The sequence below is a fragment of the Tachypleus tridentatus genome, chromosome 12 (genome assembly GCF_004210375.1).
Source record: "Tachypleus tridentatus isolate NWPU-2018 chromosome 12, ASM421037v1, whole genome shotgun sequence".
Taxonomy (NCBI): Eukaryota; Metazoa; Arthropoda; class Merostomata; order Xiphosura; family Limulidae; genus Tachypleus; species Tachypleus tridentatus.
Genome location: NC_134836.1, coordinates 23,811,959 through 23,832,272, shown reverse-complemented (window position 1 = coordinate 23,832,272; position 20,314 = coordinate 23,811,959).

The window sequence follows — 20,314 nt, the reverse complement described above, 5'->3', positions numbered from 1 at the left end:
ATTATATTTTTCAATAACAAAGACGGAGTCAATGTCTTGTCAAAAACGTTTTCACAACTTCAGTGCACTACGCCACATACCAATCTCTCCACTGGTAAGACAGATGAATAGCTGGATGAAATAGTGAAGAAATCCATTCTGATACCTAACCTGTAGGGAATATTTCACTTTTTTTTTTCTCAGGCAAAACAATGGTTAAAATAGTTTTAAATGAATTAAGTTTTCTTTATCGTAGAAAGGTATATTGATGACATATTTTTTTTCTTTTTTCAAATAGGTAAACAGGCTGATAACATTCTGACATATCTTATCTACCGTCATATCCTTGATGCTGAATATGAGTAAATAATACTAGTTCTCAAACAAGATACGTAGGTGTGTTCACCTTTATACGATTGCGTGCTCGTTTTAATAGCTTTTTCCTATTATTTACAAAGAAAACCTCATTAAACTCTCAGTTTCTCGTGCTCAAACATTAGTAAGTAATAACAAGCTGCTTTGTTGTTGAGATAAGTAACATTAAGAATATATTTGTAAAGAACCTTATCCTATAATGAATAGCGGCCATATTGTAATATTTGATCTGTCAAAGAAGCAAATTACATTGTTCTTACAGTCTGTAGATAAATAGTTGTTTAACATAAAATGAAAATTAAGAAAATACTTCGTATAAATTATCCACAGTTGCATCTTTAAAACACAAAACAGATTGAGGTTTATGTTATCTCTTAAGGACCAAAACTGACTTTATGCAGAACTCTTCTGAAGTATATCTCAACGGATGCACAAGTTCTAAACCACAATAAGCTTGGTTCTACAAACAGAAGTTTAGGACAGAAATACAAAGAGTTTAAAATTCTGTGACATAATAATTTAAACACACGTCGGAACGGAACAATATTAAATCATACATAAAGCAGTTCGAAATTGTTTTACAAATCAGAAGTTAAAATGGCCTAAGCAAATTGGATACCATCGTTCGATATAAAATAAAATCAGCGATCAACATCAGAGAAGAAACTCTTTCACTGAAACTTACATTCAAACTCATACGGACTTCCGTGTTTAGCCAGATTACTACCTGCTCGAATGCTTTCAGGGATGGTTTCTACTTCTCTGGCATGTATGCGTTACAATGTGACTGTCAATCCCACTATTTGTTGGTAAAAGAGTATCCCAAAAGTTAGTGGTGGGTGGTAATGACTAGCTGCCTTCCCTCTAGTCTTACACTGCTAAAGTAGAGATGATAAGCGCAGAGAGCACTCGTGAAACCTTACGCGAAATTCAAAAACAAACAAATAAACTATCGTAATGGACGAGGACTTTTCTAATACAGCAATTCACGATGTGTTACTTTCCAAAGTTGTCTCTAAGAAGGACAACTATTCACACCATCTTTCTCGGCTGGCAGAGTGTCAACCTTTAATCACATTTACCACTCTGTCTCTACTAGTGGCACTCTATGTCTACTAGCTGCTTTCAACACTTGATCAATAACGGAGTGGTCATGGGCTATGATTTTCAAATGAAAGCTGATCAGTTTAGGCCAGTGTTTTTGGTTTAAGAGAAACGTTTCTATTATTGCGTCGGTATAATAGCAAATAATAAACAAAATAAAATAAAATGTTTTGTTTTATATCATCAGAAGAATAATTAATAAATAAAATGGAGGGAATACTACGAATCTTAAGTGAATAGAAGGTAAGTAATTAATTGTTTGTTACTTTCGAATATTCGTGCAAAGTAATACACTTACTATCTCCGCTAGCTGTCCCTAATTTTGAAGTGGAAGACGGTAAGGGATTAAGTGATGACATCTAGTCAACATTAACCCCTTACCAGGGCTACTCTAACCAAATATTGAGATTTTAGTTATCTCTTTGAAAACAAATCGGGAACTTCCGTAGCCCACTGATTTAAATGTTCCGCACTGGGCTAAGTGTTTGTGTTCAGTTACTGAAAACTACAACAAATTGCGCTATGCACTTGGGGCCGTGAGTGTGTTGTAAAATTGAGGGTTGAATTTGCTCTTCAATCAGACAGAAGTAGCTGAAGAGTGAGCCCTAGGTACTGTTTACTGACCCCCTTCCTTCTAATTTATTATGCCCCCCCCCCACTAACACGGCAGTATTTCTGCGGATTTACAACGTTAGAAACTGGGTTTCGATATCTGTGGTGGATAAACACAGATAGCCAATTGTGTAGCTTTATGCTTAACGTCAAACAAACTAATTTATAAATTCAAAATTACAGACTGCTAAAGTAAATAGCTCTTACGTAGTTATTTGTGAATATTGAAGACAAAAAAAAGCACTTATAGCGTGTCTATGGCTAGAAAACTTGGCGTGTAGTTTGGCAACAACAGGACATAAACCACAGATCTCCACTAGTAAATAATCAACAAGAAAGTTATAATTAAACAGAAGAGTAATTGACAAACAAGTTCAGAGGAAGAATTTCAGTCTTATGTAATCATTATACTAAACCAAGAGAATACTAACGTCTTTAAGTAGACAGCATGGTTATTAACAAATAATATAAAGCGAATATTTCCAACCTTACCTATACGACAAGGTAATTAGTAAACAAGATCAATGGAAGATGTAGTCTTATCCAACCAACAAATTAACCAAGAGATTATTTCTAGTCATTTGTCGATGTTGTTTTCGAAATTTTCACGTAAATCGCTTAAATTATTAAAAAGCCATTCTTTTAAGGAGCATCTCTGAGTATTCCATTTTAGTCAGATTTGGGTCATTTTATTATTGATTTATCTATAAGTCAGAATGAAATCAGAGTTGGGTCATTATATTATTGATTTATCTATAAGTCAGAACGAAATCAGAGTTGGGTCATTATATTATTGATTTATCTATAAGTCAGAATGAAATCAGAGTTGGGTCATTATATTATTGATTTATCTATAAGTCAGAATGAAATCAGAGTTGGGTCATTATATTATTGATTTATCTTTAAGTCAGAATGAATTCAGAGTTGGGTCATTATATTATTGAGTTATCTTTAAGTCAGAATGAATTCGGATTCGAGCCACTTTGTTATTGATTTATCTTTAAGTCAGAATGAAATTAATTCGAATATGTGCCTTTCACATCAAATGCAAATATTTAAAGACAAATGTTACTGTATATTTCAACACAGTTACCAACTTGTTTACATCATACATTCGTTTTGAAAATGCCTCCTGTGTGACAGCGGACAGATATACACTAAAATCTGGGATTTCATTCCCCGCAGTGAACACAACAGACGGCCCAATGTGGTTTTGCCCTAAAGCAAGCAGTTAATCAATTTACAGAAATTGTAAAAGCTTCAAATGAATATATCAAATATTTTTGTCATCATATATTCAAAGACACATGCGTAAATATAAATACTTCTGAAGGGTTTACGCCGCATTTATTTTGCCTTTTTTTTTTTTTCATTGCGAAAAGAACGGTTAATATTTTTCCTTGTATAAGACGATCCGCCTAGTGTTCAAGGTTGTAGGAGGTGTGTCTAGTAACAAGGAGTTCTTACACTAATGACAAGCTGAAGAGAGGAGTATTTCAAAAAGATACACCAATGGAAAAAATAAATAAAAATTAGGAACTCAACGAAGCTCAGCCTTTGCTATTTATCAAATAATCTGGGTCAGGGTCTTTGGTTTCATCGTGCGAGTATTTGAATAAAATGATTATTATTATCTCCAAAGCATGACGTCAATAATACCATCGAGGGAAGAGACTCGGGTAAAAGAAACATGTTAATCGTGTCTGTCAAGTGTACCTATAACACTTATTATTAGTAGCATATATATATATGTATTAAAGCTTCCTCATATCTCCATTGGTTCTTTCAGAAGTTAGAACAACTTTTCCTGAAAATATTTAATCTTTATTTTTACGTAATATAATATAAAAATTAACGATTAAATATGCTCGGGAAAAGTTTTTCTAACTACTGAAAGAACCAATGGATATATGAGCAAGTTTTAGAGAGTTTGACTGGAGCGGAGTTGTTTTCCAAAGAATTAAATACTAAAGACTGCTCACTGGCAGGTAAAACGTCCTCTCATGTTTCTGTTTAGTGTACTTAATAGTACACTACAAATATTTTAAAAATATAAAATGATTGTTCATAGTTAATCAAGAAACTATGCAAAGGGCTATCTGTGTTCCGCCCACCACAGGTATCTAAACCAGGTTTCTAGAGCCATAAGTTCGCAGACACACCTTTGTGTTACGAGGGGTAGGGGAACAATCCAAAAGTGGGATATATTACACTATTAAAACTAGAAATGATGTTGAATTTCGTGTTAGCCGTCCTTATTGTTGATATGATAGACTAAAAGTCTGTTGTTCAAAAATGTGTTCCGTGGAATCCCAAGAGTCCCTTGAAAAATCATCAGGAGTTCTTCACAAAGCTAGCAGGTAATGACATTTTTTAGTTTCTTTTTTGCAACTATTGAGTGTTGACCCTTCAGGGACACTATTGAGTGTTGACCCTTCAGGGACAAAATGTATTGTTTAAAATCATGAGTCAGTTGATTAATAGCTTTGAGTCTCTTTTCAAAAACCATTGCAACTTCTGTGTGTGATCTTAGCTTAAAAAGAATGAGCCAATTGATGTCCATCGTGACATCATAAAATTTTTGTACATTTATTTATAATTTAACGTAACTAATACTGTTACGAACTTGATCATTTTCATCTATGTTAGGCTTTAGGAGTTGGAGTTTTGTGAAGGCTGGAATGCGATAAAAGGGTTTCATGGCATCGTGAAGCTTGAAACCACTGGACTAACAGAAAGGCGGTTAGTCAATTCTACCCACTGTCAACTTCTGGGCTACCCTAATGGAATCGTAATTTTTTCTTCATTATTTGGCAGTGAGGGGGCGCGAACCAAGGAACTAAAATACAGTACGCTAACCAATAGTTTTTGTTGCTTTTTCTAGACAATTGTACAACAGAAGTGAATAATGTACTTACTTATCCTCTCAATCTTTCTCATCAGAAAAGAATCGCATGCTTTCAAAATATTTTTTATTGCAACTTCTATGTAAAATAGCATTGAATATACGAAGTTTCAAGTCCCCCACTGGTACAGCGGTAAGTCTACGGATTTCCAAAGCTGAACTCAGTGAGTTCGATTACCCTCGGTGGACTTATTCGATCGCCTAACATGGTTTTGATCTAAGAAAACACAAACTCTTATGTCACAAGTTTTGCCCCCCCCCCCAAGTGGCTCAGCAGTATGTCTGCAAACTTACAATGCTAAAAACCGGGTTTCGATACCCCTGATAGGCAGAGCAAACAGCACCCATTGAGTAGCTTTGTGCTTAATTGAAAACAACGAAGTTTCAAATTATATTACAAGTTAATAATTTTTTGTTTATTTAAAGTAAGAACTGTAGCTATTTAACCATCTTGGTTGTTTAATAAAACCAACGTTTAACAGTACGAAATAAAACTGGTGTTTAAAACTTTAGACAAATCTCATTTTAACTTTAACTTGTCCAAAGCATTTTTTTTCATATATTGAGATATTTAATTTTGTCAAATTTGAAAAGCCAACCTAAGTAGTGAATATTGCTTTCTTAAAAATGTTAATATTTTTAATGTTTTGTTGTTAAGCCCAAACATTCCAATGAAACATCTGCACTGTACCTAACACAGAGATGAAACCTGGATTTTAGCATTCTGAGTCCTAAAAATTTACCACTGAGCTACCGAAGGGCCAAACCAATGTGAAGGAAACTATCATACAAACCTTACTAGGTAAAATCAGATGTTCTTAATATAGGTAAGAAGAAATGATAGAGTCCAACCAATGATCATTTTTATTTCCTTATATACTTTATTTTTATGTAGAAACAAAAAAATCTTTATTATATGATATGTACCTTGAAAATTTTCTTTGTGTCTGATTATATTTCGAGAACACAAGCATGCATCCCGATAATGTGATTAATTGTGTGTCATTACTCATTGAAACCACAGTAATTCTCTCAGACAACAAATCTAGAACGTTACAGCTAAAGAAGCTTGAAAAACTGGTTCTAGAGCAAGAGAAGAACAGTGAACGAGAGGCACGTCTTTTAATGTTTACTGGTTTAAAACAATGAACGAGAGGTACGTCTTCTAATGTTTACTGGTTTAAAACAATGAACGAGAGGTACGTCTTCTAATATTTACTGGTTTAAAACAATGAACGAGAGGTACGTCTTCTAATGTTTACTGGTTTAAAACAATGAACGAGAGGTACGTCTTTAATGTTTACTGGTTTAAAACAATGAACGAGAGGTACGTCTTCTAATGTTTACTGGTTTAAAACAATGAACGAGAGGTACGTCTTCTAATGTTTACTGGTTTAAAACAATGAACGAGAGGTACGTCTTCTAATGTTTACTGGTTTAAAACGCCCGGCTCCCCCTGTATAAACTGTGACGTAATAGTTGTTTCGATTTCAGAAAACAAAAGCATGCGCGTACATCAGACTAGAATTTTTGACAAAATGTGTTAATTTAAAAATTAAAACTTTACACTACGAATGGAATATATATATATCAGTCTAGAATCTCTACTGAAATGTGTTGATTAAAAACCAAAACTATACAATACGAATGATATGTGCATATATACCAGACTAGAATTTTTATCGTAATGTGTTGACTTTAAAAACATAACTATACGACACGAATGGTATATGTATATATCAGAGTACAATATTTATACAGATACGTTTGTTTTGAATTTCGCACAAAGCTACTCGAGGGCTATCTGTGCTAGCCGTCCCTAATTTAGCAGTGTAAGACTAGAGGGAAGGCAGCTAGTCATCACCACCCACCGCCAACTCTTGGGCTACTCTTTTACTAACGAATAGTGAAATTGACCGTTACATTATAACGCCCCCACGGCTGAAAGGGCGAGCATGTTTGGCGCGACGGGGATGCGAACCCGCGACCCTCAGATTACGAAATTGAAGTGGATTCAGAAATAAAAACATGGTAAGGGATGGTAACAAAAAAATAAAGAAAAGAAAATAAACTTTTTTGAACATACCTGCCATAAGATATTATATCATTACACAAGATAATGTTTTATATTAAATATCAACATTTTAATATCTTATATACGTTTAAAGATATACCTTATGACTATATACGTTTAAAGGTATACTTTATGACTATATACGTTTAAAGGTATACCTTATGACTATATTTATGACTATATACGTTTAAAGGTATACCTTATGACTATATTTATGATTATATACGTTTAAAGATATACTTATGACTATATTTATGACTATATACGTTTAAAGGTATACCTTATGACTATATTTATGACTATATACGTTTAAAGGTATACCTTATGACTATATACGTTTAAAGGTATACCTTATGACTATATACGTTTAAAGGTATACCTTATGACTATATTTATGACTATATACGTTTAAAGGTATACCTTATGACTATATTTATGACTATATACGTTTAAAGGTATACCTTATGACTATATTTATGACTATATACGTTTAAAGGTATATCTTATGACTATATTTATGACAATATACGTTTAAAGGTATACCTTATGACTATATTTATGACTATATACGTTTAAAGGTATATCTTATGACTATATTTATGACAATATACGTTTAAAGGTATACCTTATGACTATATTTATGACTATATACGTTTAAAGGTATATCTTATGACTATATTTATGACAATATACGTTTAAAGGTATACCTTATGACTATATTTTTAGAAGTTTCCGCTACTTTGCTCCTTTCAATTTCTAGGACACGTGGTATACAACATTCACCAGCCTCTACAAAAACAGCATTCATTCATTCTGTGTAAGAAGGCCTAACTTGTTTACTGTTATTATACAACATATTATGTTAGTTATATTACTGTAATGTTAGTGATTTAAATTGTTTTTAAAACAACTATTTGCTAACATACAAAATCACAAAAAAGTTAGAAAGCTTAAAAACTTCACAGATACAAGCACTGATAGGTCCAAAGATGACTGTGACATATTGACATGTTATAGCACGTGTTCTCTCTCTCTTCCATACTGTAATTGTGTAATTATTAACCAGCTTTCGATCACAATGTTAGTCCACAAAAACGAGTTTATTAACTTCTAGTAAAGTGCTTCTAATTCTTGTATTTTACATCAAGCAGTATTGTTTCGAATAACTGTCGATATTTCATAAAATACTCATAACTGATACTTTCATTAGGTAGAACAGGTAGTTTTGGCTACAAACGCTACGGAAAATCACTTACTAAACTAAAAATACAACGCTTGTCCAAATAACTTACGTGTTTTACCTCCCCCTTACTCGTATGATTTATAAATGCATTGTTTTTCAAAATATGTAGAATAACAACATTTAAGTGAACATATCAGCAGGTCGCCTTGATTTTGTTTTGTGTGGTCTTTAGCTAGACTCTAATTACACAATTAGTTTATTTACGCCAAATATATGCGCGTTCATATTCTCATGTTCCTTAATAATACGCTTGATTTAGTTGCTAGCATGGTCTAGCTTATTTCAAACTAACATTGACGTCAGTTGCTTCTCAGCCAGCATCTGAACATATTACATGCATTAAAAAAAATTAATTTCGTGAAGGGTCGGAGCACATTTGAATTTAATATAATCTGAAAAATATGTGGTAGAAAGGTTATTAGATTATATTGATATTGTCATAGTTAATTCAGTGCATACTAAAAACCTTTCGTTATAAATAATTCAAGTTTCCTTCCGTCAAAGTTTTAAAAATATATAAGTACTGCAAGATAGCATGGTTCGATGTGTACAGTTAGATCCAGAGTGGAGTTTGATTGATGTTTTTCGTACGTTGCGATATCATATATATTTTTTTATCCTTATCGAATTCCTTTAAGCAAAATGAACTGATTAAACACGTTCAAATTAGATGTAAGAATCAAGCCTTATCAGTGTTATTTACGAAAGTTTAACAACCGTAAGCACATTGTGCTTTCTTGCAAACCACGTTTTTTCTTCTCAACTGTACAGCAAACAGTTACTTCTTCAGTCGTCACTTGTCGCTTTTCAAACTTCAAAGTATCAAGTCAATTAGCTGGTCTTTATCAGTTCATTCGTCAAACCGGTCTGAAGTTACCTTTTGGCATCTTCCCTGCCAATCCAGGGTCTCCTTACTTCATTTCATTTTGTTTTTATAGACTTTTTTATAACATTTTTAAATGGCCAGGTGGTTAGGGAGTCCGACTCGAAATCTGAGGGTCGTCGTTTCTAAGTTCCGTCCCACCAAACATGTTTGCCCTTTCATCTGTGGGGGCATTATAAAGTTACAGTCAATCCCACTATTCGTTGGGTAAAACCGAAGCCCAAGAGTTAGTAGCGGGTGCTGATGACTAGTTGCTTTCTCCCTTGTTTTTCACTACTAATTTAGCCCTCGCGTAGATTTGTGGGAATTTCAAAACAAACAAATATATAAATTATAAACATTGCTGATTTTACACGTTAGGATATATTTGTTTTACAATTGGCGCACAATTTTTCTTGTGCCTCCTAAAGTGACAAACGTATACAAGGATACAAATAAGTTTGTTTTCTTTAACTTAACACGCAGAGATAGGCTTTATTTAAATTCCTTTCCGGGCGTTTATAATAGCTGATATAAAAAATACACGATATTTTTTTAATATCAGTCCACCCGACATGGCTATCCTTGTGCTCCACCTCTACTCTGTTAATGCAACAATCCAAAGTCTAAAAGCGGATTCTGAATCCTACCGGCGAAGATTTTGAAAATAAGTTTTTCTTTCTTTATGCAGCGTACAATGACCGCTGTTCTTAACATTGCCGCCATGTTTTGTGCAAGTAACTTGGTATAAAGTTTCTGAGAGGACAATGCCACCCTCGCTGTAATTCATCAAGGATTTTATTGCTTCCGGTTAAATACATTAGTAGTTGTAAAACGTTTAATGGTAGTACTTAAGTATGTTTTAAAGATTATGATTGCGTTTATAATGAATTAGCCATCTTGAATGCTAAAATAGAGGGAGTTGCGTTAAACGGTGTTTAAAAAAATAAACGTGAAATAACACTTAGATCTTAATTACTGAAATAAATCTTATATAAGTACTGTAATTAACGATTTTCCTAAAATTGTATTGTTTATAAGTGTAAACTTTTGAATGTATCTTTGTTTTTATTTTCCTAAATAAATTGAGTTATAGCTACATTTTGATCGAGCTTTGGAGCCTCGTACGTTGACCATTTGGTGAAGTTATTGGATACGGCGTAAAAATATCAAACAATGGGAATACAAACCTGTTATGCAATAACAGTCAGAAAATTTCATAACATTCCTTGTATATGTGAACAACGAGGGAAGGATTCGAGATTTCAAGTAAGTGAAAACATAACTCGTGATGATGTTATTAGTATAAAAGTATTCACTGTGTAGCTTTGTGCATAACTAAAAACACACAAACAACAGTAAAACCACGCGCCTTAGTTTAGAATATATATACATACAAGTATGAAATTCATTATTATTAGAGTTTCCCCGAAGTATGGAAGTAAAAATCTGTAGTTTTCACATCTGGTGTTAAACATTTACGGTGTGGTCTCTATTATTGTGATTATTTCATATCTAACTGCTACATTCGCAGTTTGATTACATGAGGTTCTTGTTGTATTGTAAACAATATGTGCTACTTCATACGAAAATCCAACTCGCAAAGCTATCCTAAACAAGGTAGTTATTCGTTTTGTCCTGAGCTCGAATGTTTGTTTTTAGCGCTCATCTCGGCTGCTACATAAATTTTTCACGTGATCCATGACCAGTGGCGACGCTACATGGAGGAAAGAAGGGGCATATTTGCTCTGTCAAATTTTTTCACCCTATCCCAATATAGTCCTACATGTATGCAGCAAATGTATTACGGATAACACTAAAACAATTTTGCATGCACATTACCGTTCTACGGGATTTTGTTTTCTTGCATACTAGAAGTCAACCAGATATATCCTACAATAACAGGTATTTCCTTTAACCCTACTTTTTATACTAATAGTACTACTGCACTAAATAATTATTTATTTTATTAAATATTGCTCGATAACACATTATTCGTCAATCCAATTATAAAGTATTTTGTTATTTCCCCCACCCCACCCACTCACCCACGCATATACACAGACAAAATGCTAGATATGTAAGAACGGACAGAAACCTTCTGATCCTTTCCAAGGTTTGTGAATATTTTGGGGTTTCAAATCTCAATACAAGGTACTTTCTGAAGCATAACGTTGGCTCATTGCAACTTAGCTTGCTAAAACATGAAGGAATAACGAGCACCTTTAAAACTACACGTGAGTATAAGATCCCTTGTTTTACCCTCTCTCTCTCGGGCTTGGGTACCATATGCACCCTGGAGGGTCAGGTGCTCTTTGACCTCTTCCTCCTTCCTTTACTTGTGTAGTCATGCAGTGTTGGTTGGAGTTACCTACTGCTTTTAGGGTTAGAGGGGGCTGAATTACTAAGAACCTTTTCAGAGCAATATCCATGTACTGGTATACATTTACAGATAATTATTTTTGCCCTATCAGTAATATGTCTACTTTGATGGTAGCCCCTATATATATATATATATAACTTCTTATTTTATACTTTTTTTCATTTATTTATTTTTGTTTAAAATAATTGTTTTACACCAAAAATTTTGGTTTGCCCTTTGGCCCGGCATGGCCAGGTAGGTTAAGGCGTGCGTCTCGTAATCTGAGGGTCGCGGGTTCACATCCCCGTCACACCAAACATGCTCGCCTTTTCAGCCGTGTGGGCGTTATAATGTTCGGTCAATCCCACTATTCGTTCGTAAAAGAGTTCCCCAAGAGTTGGCTGTGGGTGATGATCTTTCCTCTAGTCTTACACTGCTAAATTAGCAACGGCTAGCGCAGATAGCCCTCTAGTAGCTTTGCGCGAAATTCAAAAAACAATTTTGGTTTGCCCTTCAAATTTTTGGTACTGGCGCCGCCACTGTTCACGGCATGCACACGTTTTACTGACGTCACAACAGTAGAAATTGCAACGTTATGCGTCTCTTATGTGACGTCATTTTAGTGCCTACTGGCAGACAACACGCTCTACTCTATGGTGCTGCAAACAGTTAAAACAGATGACCCCTTCAAACAGCCTTAGGCGTCCTTTCGAGAGTCACGGGTTTGAATCCTCGTCACATTAGACATACTACCCCTTTCAGCCGTGGGGAGCGTTATAATGTGCAGTCAATACCACTATTCTTTGGTAAAAGAACAGGCCAAAAGTTGCCAGTGGTTGGTGATGACTAGTTGCCTTCCCTCTAGTCTTACACTGCTAAATTAGGGATGGCTAGCGCAGATAGCCATTGAGTAGCTTTGCGCAAAATTTAAAAAACAAACAATTCTTTCGAGAAAATTACAAATTAGTAATATTCTAACAGCGTAAACTGCCGAGTTGGAAAAATTACGCCTTATTCATTTAAGGAATTGAAATTTTCCGTTGTAATAATGTTGTTGTTGACTGTTATTAATCATATAGCTACACAAAGGACTATACTGTTTCTAACAGTATGATTTCGCAGATATACTTCTGTGCCACTGGGAGGGGGCATTATAACAGTGAAAAGTCCATTAAGAGTCTAAGACATTGTAAGTTAATTAATTATAAGAATTTTCTTTTACTTGGGCTTGGTATGGCCAGGTGGCTATGGCGCTCGACTCGCAGTCTGAAAGTCGCTGGTTAGAATCCTCGTCACACCAAACACGCTAGGTCTTTCAGCCATGAGGGCGTTATAATGCGATGGTCAATACAACTATTTGTTGGTAAAAGATTAGTCCAAGAGTTGGTGGTGTGTAGCAATGACTAGCTGCTTTTTCTCTGGTCTTATACTGCTAAATTAAGTAGCCCACGTGTAGCTTTGAGCGAAATTCAAAAACAAACAAGCGAACAGTTCTTTTAGTTTATTTGTTCCGATATTCGCGCAAAACTATATGGCTATACGTGCCAGACATGACTAATCTTAAAAGCAGCTAATCAACAACACATACCGCCAACTGATAGGAACATTAAACAAATGTCAGGATTTGACCGACACATTTAAGGCCCCAAAGAGGAGAGAGAGATTTTGTAACAGCGGGATTAGAAACAGGGATCTATGTATTCATAGTTCGTCACTTTAACCAATGAGACAAAGCTGGTCATTTCTGCTGTTTGAGAATTCTTTTAAAAAAGAAACAAAATGATCCGAAAATTAACAAGCGACGGCCACTTTAAACCCAGCAGACAGAGAGACACTTATTGACAACAATATAAGCCTGAAGGCTTATAACGTTAAATTTCGAGTTCGGTACCTATGGTAATCATACAGTACAGATAGTCCATTGTTTAGCTTTCTACGTAGCTGCAAAGGAACATTTTCCTATCTTATCGGACTACCTAACTTTGACTTAAACTCTCAGACACTGTCATTTTAAGGTATTTTAATAGTTTGTTTCTTAAACACGCATCATTAAAACATGTCTGCAGGTAGACACCTAAAACTATAACGTTTAGGCATGAAAAAAAACCAAAATAAAACGTGATAATGTGTCGGAACCTGTACTTTTATTTTTCTCGAGCCTTGCTTTGAGGGTTTTATTCGTTTGCAGACAGTGGTGGTCAATCATGGTGATTGAATAGACTTCTGAAAGTAATACTTTCAGAAATAAAGTAAGTGACATTGGAAATTATCTGTAATTGTATTTTATTCCTCGCTTCGTGTTTCTACAGCGTTGCTTAATTATTTAAAAAGCCGTGTTAACGTTTTAACAATTTTGTCATTACTGTTGGAGACAAAACGGGCCATCATCGATTCTGACAAGCATGAAATTCGTCAAAATGGTTTGTCTGTTTGTTTTGAATTTCGCACAAAGCTACTCGAGGGCTATCTGTGCTAGCCGTCCCTAATTTAGCAGTGTAAGACTAGAGGGAAGGCAGCTACTCATCACCACCCACCGCCAACTCTTAGGCTACTCTTTTACCAACGAATAGTGGGATTGAGCGTCACATTATAACACACCTACGGCTGAAAGGGCGAGCATATTTGGTGCGACGGAATTTCGAACCCGCGACCCTCAGATTACGAGTCAAATGCCTTAACTAAGGCAAAAACGTGGAAGTAAAACTAATAAAAAATAATTAGATAATACGTTTTAGAAAAATATGTATACCTTTTAACGTACTTCCAATGTTTTATTGATGCTCGTTTTTGAATTTCGCACAAAACTACTCGAGGGCTATCTGTGCTAGCCGTCCCTAACTTAGCAGTGTAAGACTAGAGGGAAGGCAGCTAGTCATCACCATCCACCGCCAACTCTTGGGCTACTATCTTACCAACGAATAGTTGAATTGACCATCACATTATAACGCCCTTACAGCTGAAAAGGCGAACATGTTTGGTGCAACGGGGATTCGAATCTGCGACCCTCGGATTACGAGTCGAACGCCTTAACACACTTGGCCATGCCGGGCCCGGCTCAAAATGGCATAAGAGAATATAAACTGAGTGATTTGAAAACTCGACGAGAATTGAATTATGCTAAAAACAAAACAAAACGCGATATCATTTAATGTAGTGAAACCTGAAACGACGTGGACAACTACAGGCACTATTCTTAATGGTTATGAATAAGGTTACGACCAAAGAGGGTGCTCACAGAAATTACTAATTAAGTTTGTTGTTTTTCGTAATAGAAATACTACAGAAGCAAAGAAAAGGCAGTCAGTAACTGAAGCCACACAAAGATCTAGATATATTAAGCAAGGTCTCGTTCTATTTCTTCTTCTCTTCCACATATTTGCTACAGAATGTAAACGTGTACTGTCTTCTTATCGGTACGGACTGACGTGGCCAGGTGGTTAGGACGATTGAGTCGCGAACTCGAAACAGCATATCACCCTTTCAGCCATGAGGATGTTATAATGTACGGTCAATTCCATTATTCGTTGGTAAAAGAATAGCCAAAAAGATGGTGATGACTAATTATCTTATCTCTAGTCTATCGCTGTTAAATTAGGATTAGCTTCTGTAGCTTGCTCTTAAGAAGCTTTACGCGGAGTTCACAACCAGTCTTAACTGTTGAGCTTCCTTCCCCCGCCAGGTGGCACAGCGAAAAGTCTGAAGGCTAAATATGTGGTCAGTGATACCCATGGTTGTTTGAGCACAGCTAGTCCACTGTCTTATAGGTTTTAACATAGTAAAGTTAACGGTAAAAGAAAGAACTCGAAGTAAAAGGTGACTTAAAGTACTTTCAATAATATATAGTTTCCTTTTACACATTTTACTCAACAAGCAAAAGGTTACCGCATAAAAGCAAACATATTCTAAAAAAAGATAAACACCCATTTCTTCTTGGCTTATCTCATAGTTTCAGGCGTCGAGAAAAATATTTTTCCTCGAGCAGGTGGCCTCTAATCATTCGAGAAAATTATTCCCACAGATACTGTAATAGAATTCTTCCCCAGGGAAACTGCACGTGCACGACATCTTCCCCACCTATATAATAAATTGAAGGAGAAAAGTAATATTCAATAATGAAGAGTTCACTGACTCCTTAGCTCTTAACTCTCCTTATGTGAGTAACTTTATATCGAGTATCCGTGTTCGATAACTGTTTTGGTTGAAATAATTTAATGTTACCATATTTTAATTAATTGCAGGTTAATTAAAAACAACACTTTTATAGCATTTAACTTTATTTCATATTTATTTATGACATTATATACTGATTTAGTTAATTTATTAAATATAACTGTATTTATTACTTTAGTGTGTGCTTTCTTATAACAAAGCTACATTGGGCTATTTGTTGTATAGATTGAGGGGAATCGAAACCCTGATTCTAGTGTTTTAAATCTGAATACTTATTATTTTAGAAGCTACGTTTGAGCTCGTATATATAGGCTCTTAAATGACACAACGATTTTTTGCGGACTCACAACGCTAGAAACCAAGTTTCGATATCCGTGCAGAGCACCGATCAATAAACTAACTTACTTTTGATGTGAAGTCACAGAAAATCGTATTTCTCTTTAAGCTTCATCTGTTATATTTATCTGAATCACTGTTTTGTATGGTACTGAATTACAGTGTGATGATAATATTTGATGCTTTATGTGTTTGTTTTCTTAATATATAAAAAAATCGCATGGTGTAATTTATTACACCACAGCTTTGCCAGGCGAATGAATACGCCTTGTACTTTAAAAGCACAGAAATCCTATATTTTATACTAGTCGGAGACGTTTCGACTTATAATAGCAAATATATATAGCCTGCTATAGAATCAAATGGTTGCGAATACGTTACGGAAACCTGAACAGTAGTAATGAATGCAGTATTGATTATGTCATAGGGTAGCTTTAAAAGTAATTCAACCCTTTTCGTTTTTTTCGACATGAAGAATTTCATTCCTTAAGTTCTTCACTTTTCGCACTTGAAGAAATCTGACGTTTTACTAATGCACATTAATTGGAAAATAATTTGTCCAATTCATAGTGCATTAATTGGAAACTGTCACGTTGGGGATTCGTCATTTCTCGAGTTCGTTCTTGTACTTTGTCTCAACGTGGATTTCTACGACAACTTCAGTAAGTCTTCCAATATTAAACGATTACTGTAGTAAATTTCTGTACACTTTTGAATGGTGATCTATTTCACCTGTTGAATGCTTCTTTACATAAAACCTAAGGCACAAAACCATCTGACTCGGTAAATAATGGTTGGGTGGAAAAAGCCAATGCAGCAGTAGACTGTTGAAAAACATGTAACATTCAACTGAGTGCATGGCTTAAAATGTATTCTCCGTAAATGAACATAAAACTTAAGAAAACAAATAATTAAAAATTGACAATATATAAAATTGGTCAGTGATTCATCAGTAAGATCGTACACAAGTTGAATCAAAATGCAAGTACTATATTTTCAAACCTACAACTAGAGACTCTAAAACAGTAAACAAACTAGGCTGATAATAGTGTCTACATTATTTTTTGAAACCTAAAACCTATACTTTTATTGCACTAAAATTGATCATCATAAATTCAATATTCAGTTATTCCTACTTATTATTTTAAATTACAGTGATATCATTTATATAAGAGGTGAACGGATATTTAAATAATTTTATAAAAACTAAAAATACCCTTTAGTTATTTGTGAATATCTAAAGTTCATGTTGCACTGTATGTTTGCAAAATAGCTCTTTGTAAAAATAATTTACAAACCTGATATAATTATTTCTGTTTAACATTTATAAATATATCTTGGAACTAATTATAGAAACGTTTAGAAAAGGAACACAGAAGATAAATACCACGGAAATTCCGCTCTTTTTACCTGTTGAAAAGTTTACACTGTTATTGGCTGTCATTAAACCAATCAGAAGATATCACGCTGCATAAAGTCTATAAAAGTGCAAATAGTCATACTATGCTCAGTATTAGTAGTGTGAATGCACTCAAGACTAATAGTACTGAAATACCAACTGATACGGCTTGTCAAAGCGTCCATGTGAAAAATTGCGGTAAAATCTGTGTTGTTTTAATAAGAGTTGTATATTTTATTTGTTTCTTGAATTTCGAGCAAAACTACTCGAGTGTTGTCTGAGTTAGAATTCCTTAATGTATAAGTGACTAACCAGATGAAAAGTAGCCATTATTGATAGAATTGTACATGGTAACAGTGAGATATACTGCAGCACTAAGTGTGTAGCTGCTCTAAAACTACTTCTGAGAAGAGGTAATAAAACCAGAAGACTGAAACTGACATCGGACTACAAAGAGTGAAATGAACAAAGATCAAGACGTTTTCTCTTATAGATGAATCCAATTTCGAACTGTTTAGCAACAATCAACGACAGTTAGTTCGAAAGAAGAGAGGAGAACGGTATAGAGTCAATGTACAATATCTATAGTGAATCATGGTAGGGAATAAATACATGTTTAGGGCTGCATCTCAGCCAACGGTGTTGATGGTCTAGACAAAAGTAATGGCACCGTGGCTGCTGATAGACACAGGCGTATCCTGATCCATCATATGCATACCATTCCCTAACAAATACGACTCATTGGGCAAGGATTTATTTTCGAGAAAGTAATTATTACAAACATATAGTAAGTGGATAAAATAATATATTGACTGTAAGAAAGTTAACTGAAAACTCGCAACCACATAAACATTCTTGAGACTTTACCTGCTTACGTAACAATTGTGAGGGTCAAAAAGCGACGAAACAACACGCATTTTAAATTATCTTTAAAGTATATATTGATAGGCCATATGGTAACATAAATACAGGGTATATTATTCTTTGTGAAGCAAAGGGCTTGCACATAAATATTTAGTCCATTGTACTACTTATTTACTTTTCATTTATATTTTCTGTGGTGAAGGTGGCACCATTAATAAATTCAGCATCTAGTGGTTTGTGTCTCTTGTAAATGAATCACTTGTGTGTTTCTATAATTATTTTCGTTACTCGAAACACGATGTTACTGTGTACACACAAAACTTTCACCTGTGAATGCATTATAAAAGTAAATATCAATTCTATTTTTAGTTCAACGAACTGGACAAATTATTTTGGTATCGGATGCTATTAACTGGTTGTCTTCTCCTTCCTCAACAGTTCAAAATTATTAACTGTTTCTTCCGAACCTTAGAAATCTGGTCCTACCGTGTAGTTAACGTCTGCATAAGGAGTTCTAATTTAGCAAGTTTTTCTTATTTTTAAATTCGTTCACATACATCAATTTCTAGAACCATCTGTTTGTCCCCCTCGCTAGTCCAGCGGTATGTTTCCGGATTTACAATACTAAAATCAACGGTTCGATTCCCCTTGGTAGGCTCAGCAGATAGCCCGATGTGGCTTTGTTATAAGAAAACGCGCGCACGCGTCTGTTTATGTAAGTGTTGGAATATTTAGAAAGGTTTGAATTATATTTTAAAACGGAAAGATATTTAAACTTCTTGTTCCAAAGAACCAATATAACAATACATTATCGGCTTCTGTTATAATATAAGCAGTAAAACGTAATCAGTTAAAACAGAAGTTTTGAAAACAAGCACGTGTTTCTTTCAAATAGGTTTCTCTGAACCCTTCTTGTTTTCAACACATATTTGCAATCTTTAATTTTATAAACTTTTTGATAATGCCACAAATGACTCGTGAGAGAAACGTGGATTATTTCATGGGATAAAAAGTCATCTCATAATAATACGCTATCTATATCTTCCATATATTTAATGATAGTATTTGATTGTTGTATTCATTAGCATATAAAGTAATGTAAAATAATGCATTATTTTGCCTTTACAGAATACTGACGTACACTGTGTAAAAACATGTGATATCTTAGTATTTTTAGTCCGTCTTTGTAAATAAAAAAAGACTGGATTTTGATGCAATCTAGATTTTATGTGCTTCATCGAGGCATAATGTAGCGAAAGTTATATGACGCTGGACAATAGAACATAACAGCTTAAAAGAGAATTGTTCAAGAAATAGAATGACGTATGTCTTTTGTAAGAATTTAATTACGTCTCATGTATTCACGCACAAATGTTTTCTTCAGAAAAGTGCTTTCTTACTGAAATTCTGACATTTAACAATTGTCTTAAACATTACACTTGGAGGTTCATTTCGTAACTTCTCATATGGGGTTCCTCTAACTAGCACGTTTCTTCGAAACGTGTTAATAGGGCTTACATAAAACAATTTACATTATTCAAAATGTCCGTCGTTCATTAAGGATAATGAGGTTTAATTAGAAATAAAAAAAAAGAAACTCAATTTCTTCAGAAAGATTCAGTAATGGACAATTGGCTGTTTGATGATTCGTGGTAAAATATAAACCAAGTGTGGTCAGCTACTTCCATCAATTTGACCAACAGACAAAAAGACGCCTTTTGCTGATATCTCGTAGCAAACGTTTTCCCAGAAAAATATTACGTGAATGTTCTTGACGAAGGTGAAACTGGGGGAGCAGAAAAACATGGTTCTCAAAGGAGAAACGGTTGAACAGCTGTACGATGCTAACAATTTAATTTGGTGATCGCAGAGTAAAACCTATTTTATAAGCGAAATAACGGTGTTAAGATAACATATTCTCTCTTGTAAATCTCGAATTTTGATAATGAACAGATTACTAAAAAATGTCTGAAATTATCGGAATGGATCTATAATGCCATGTAGGTTATACAATATCATGAAAGTTATA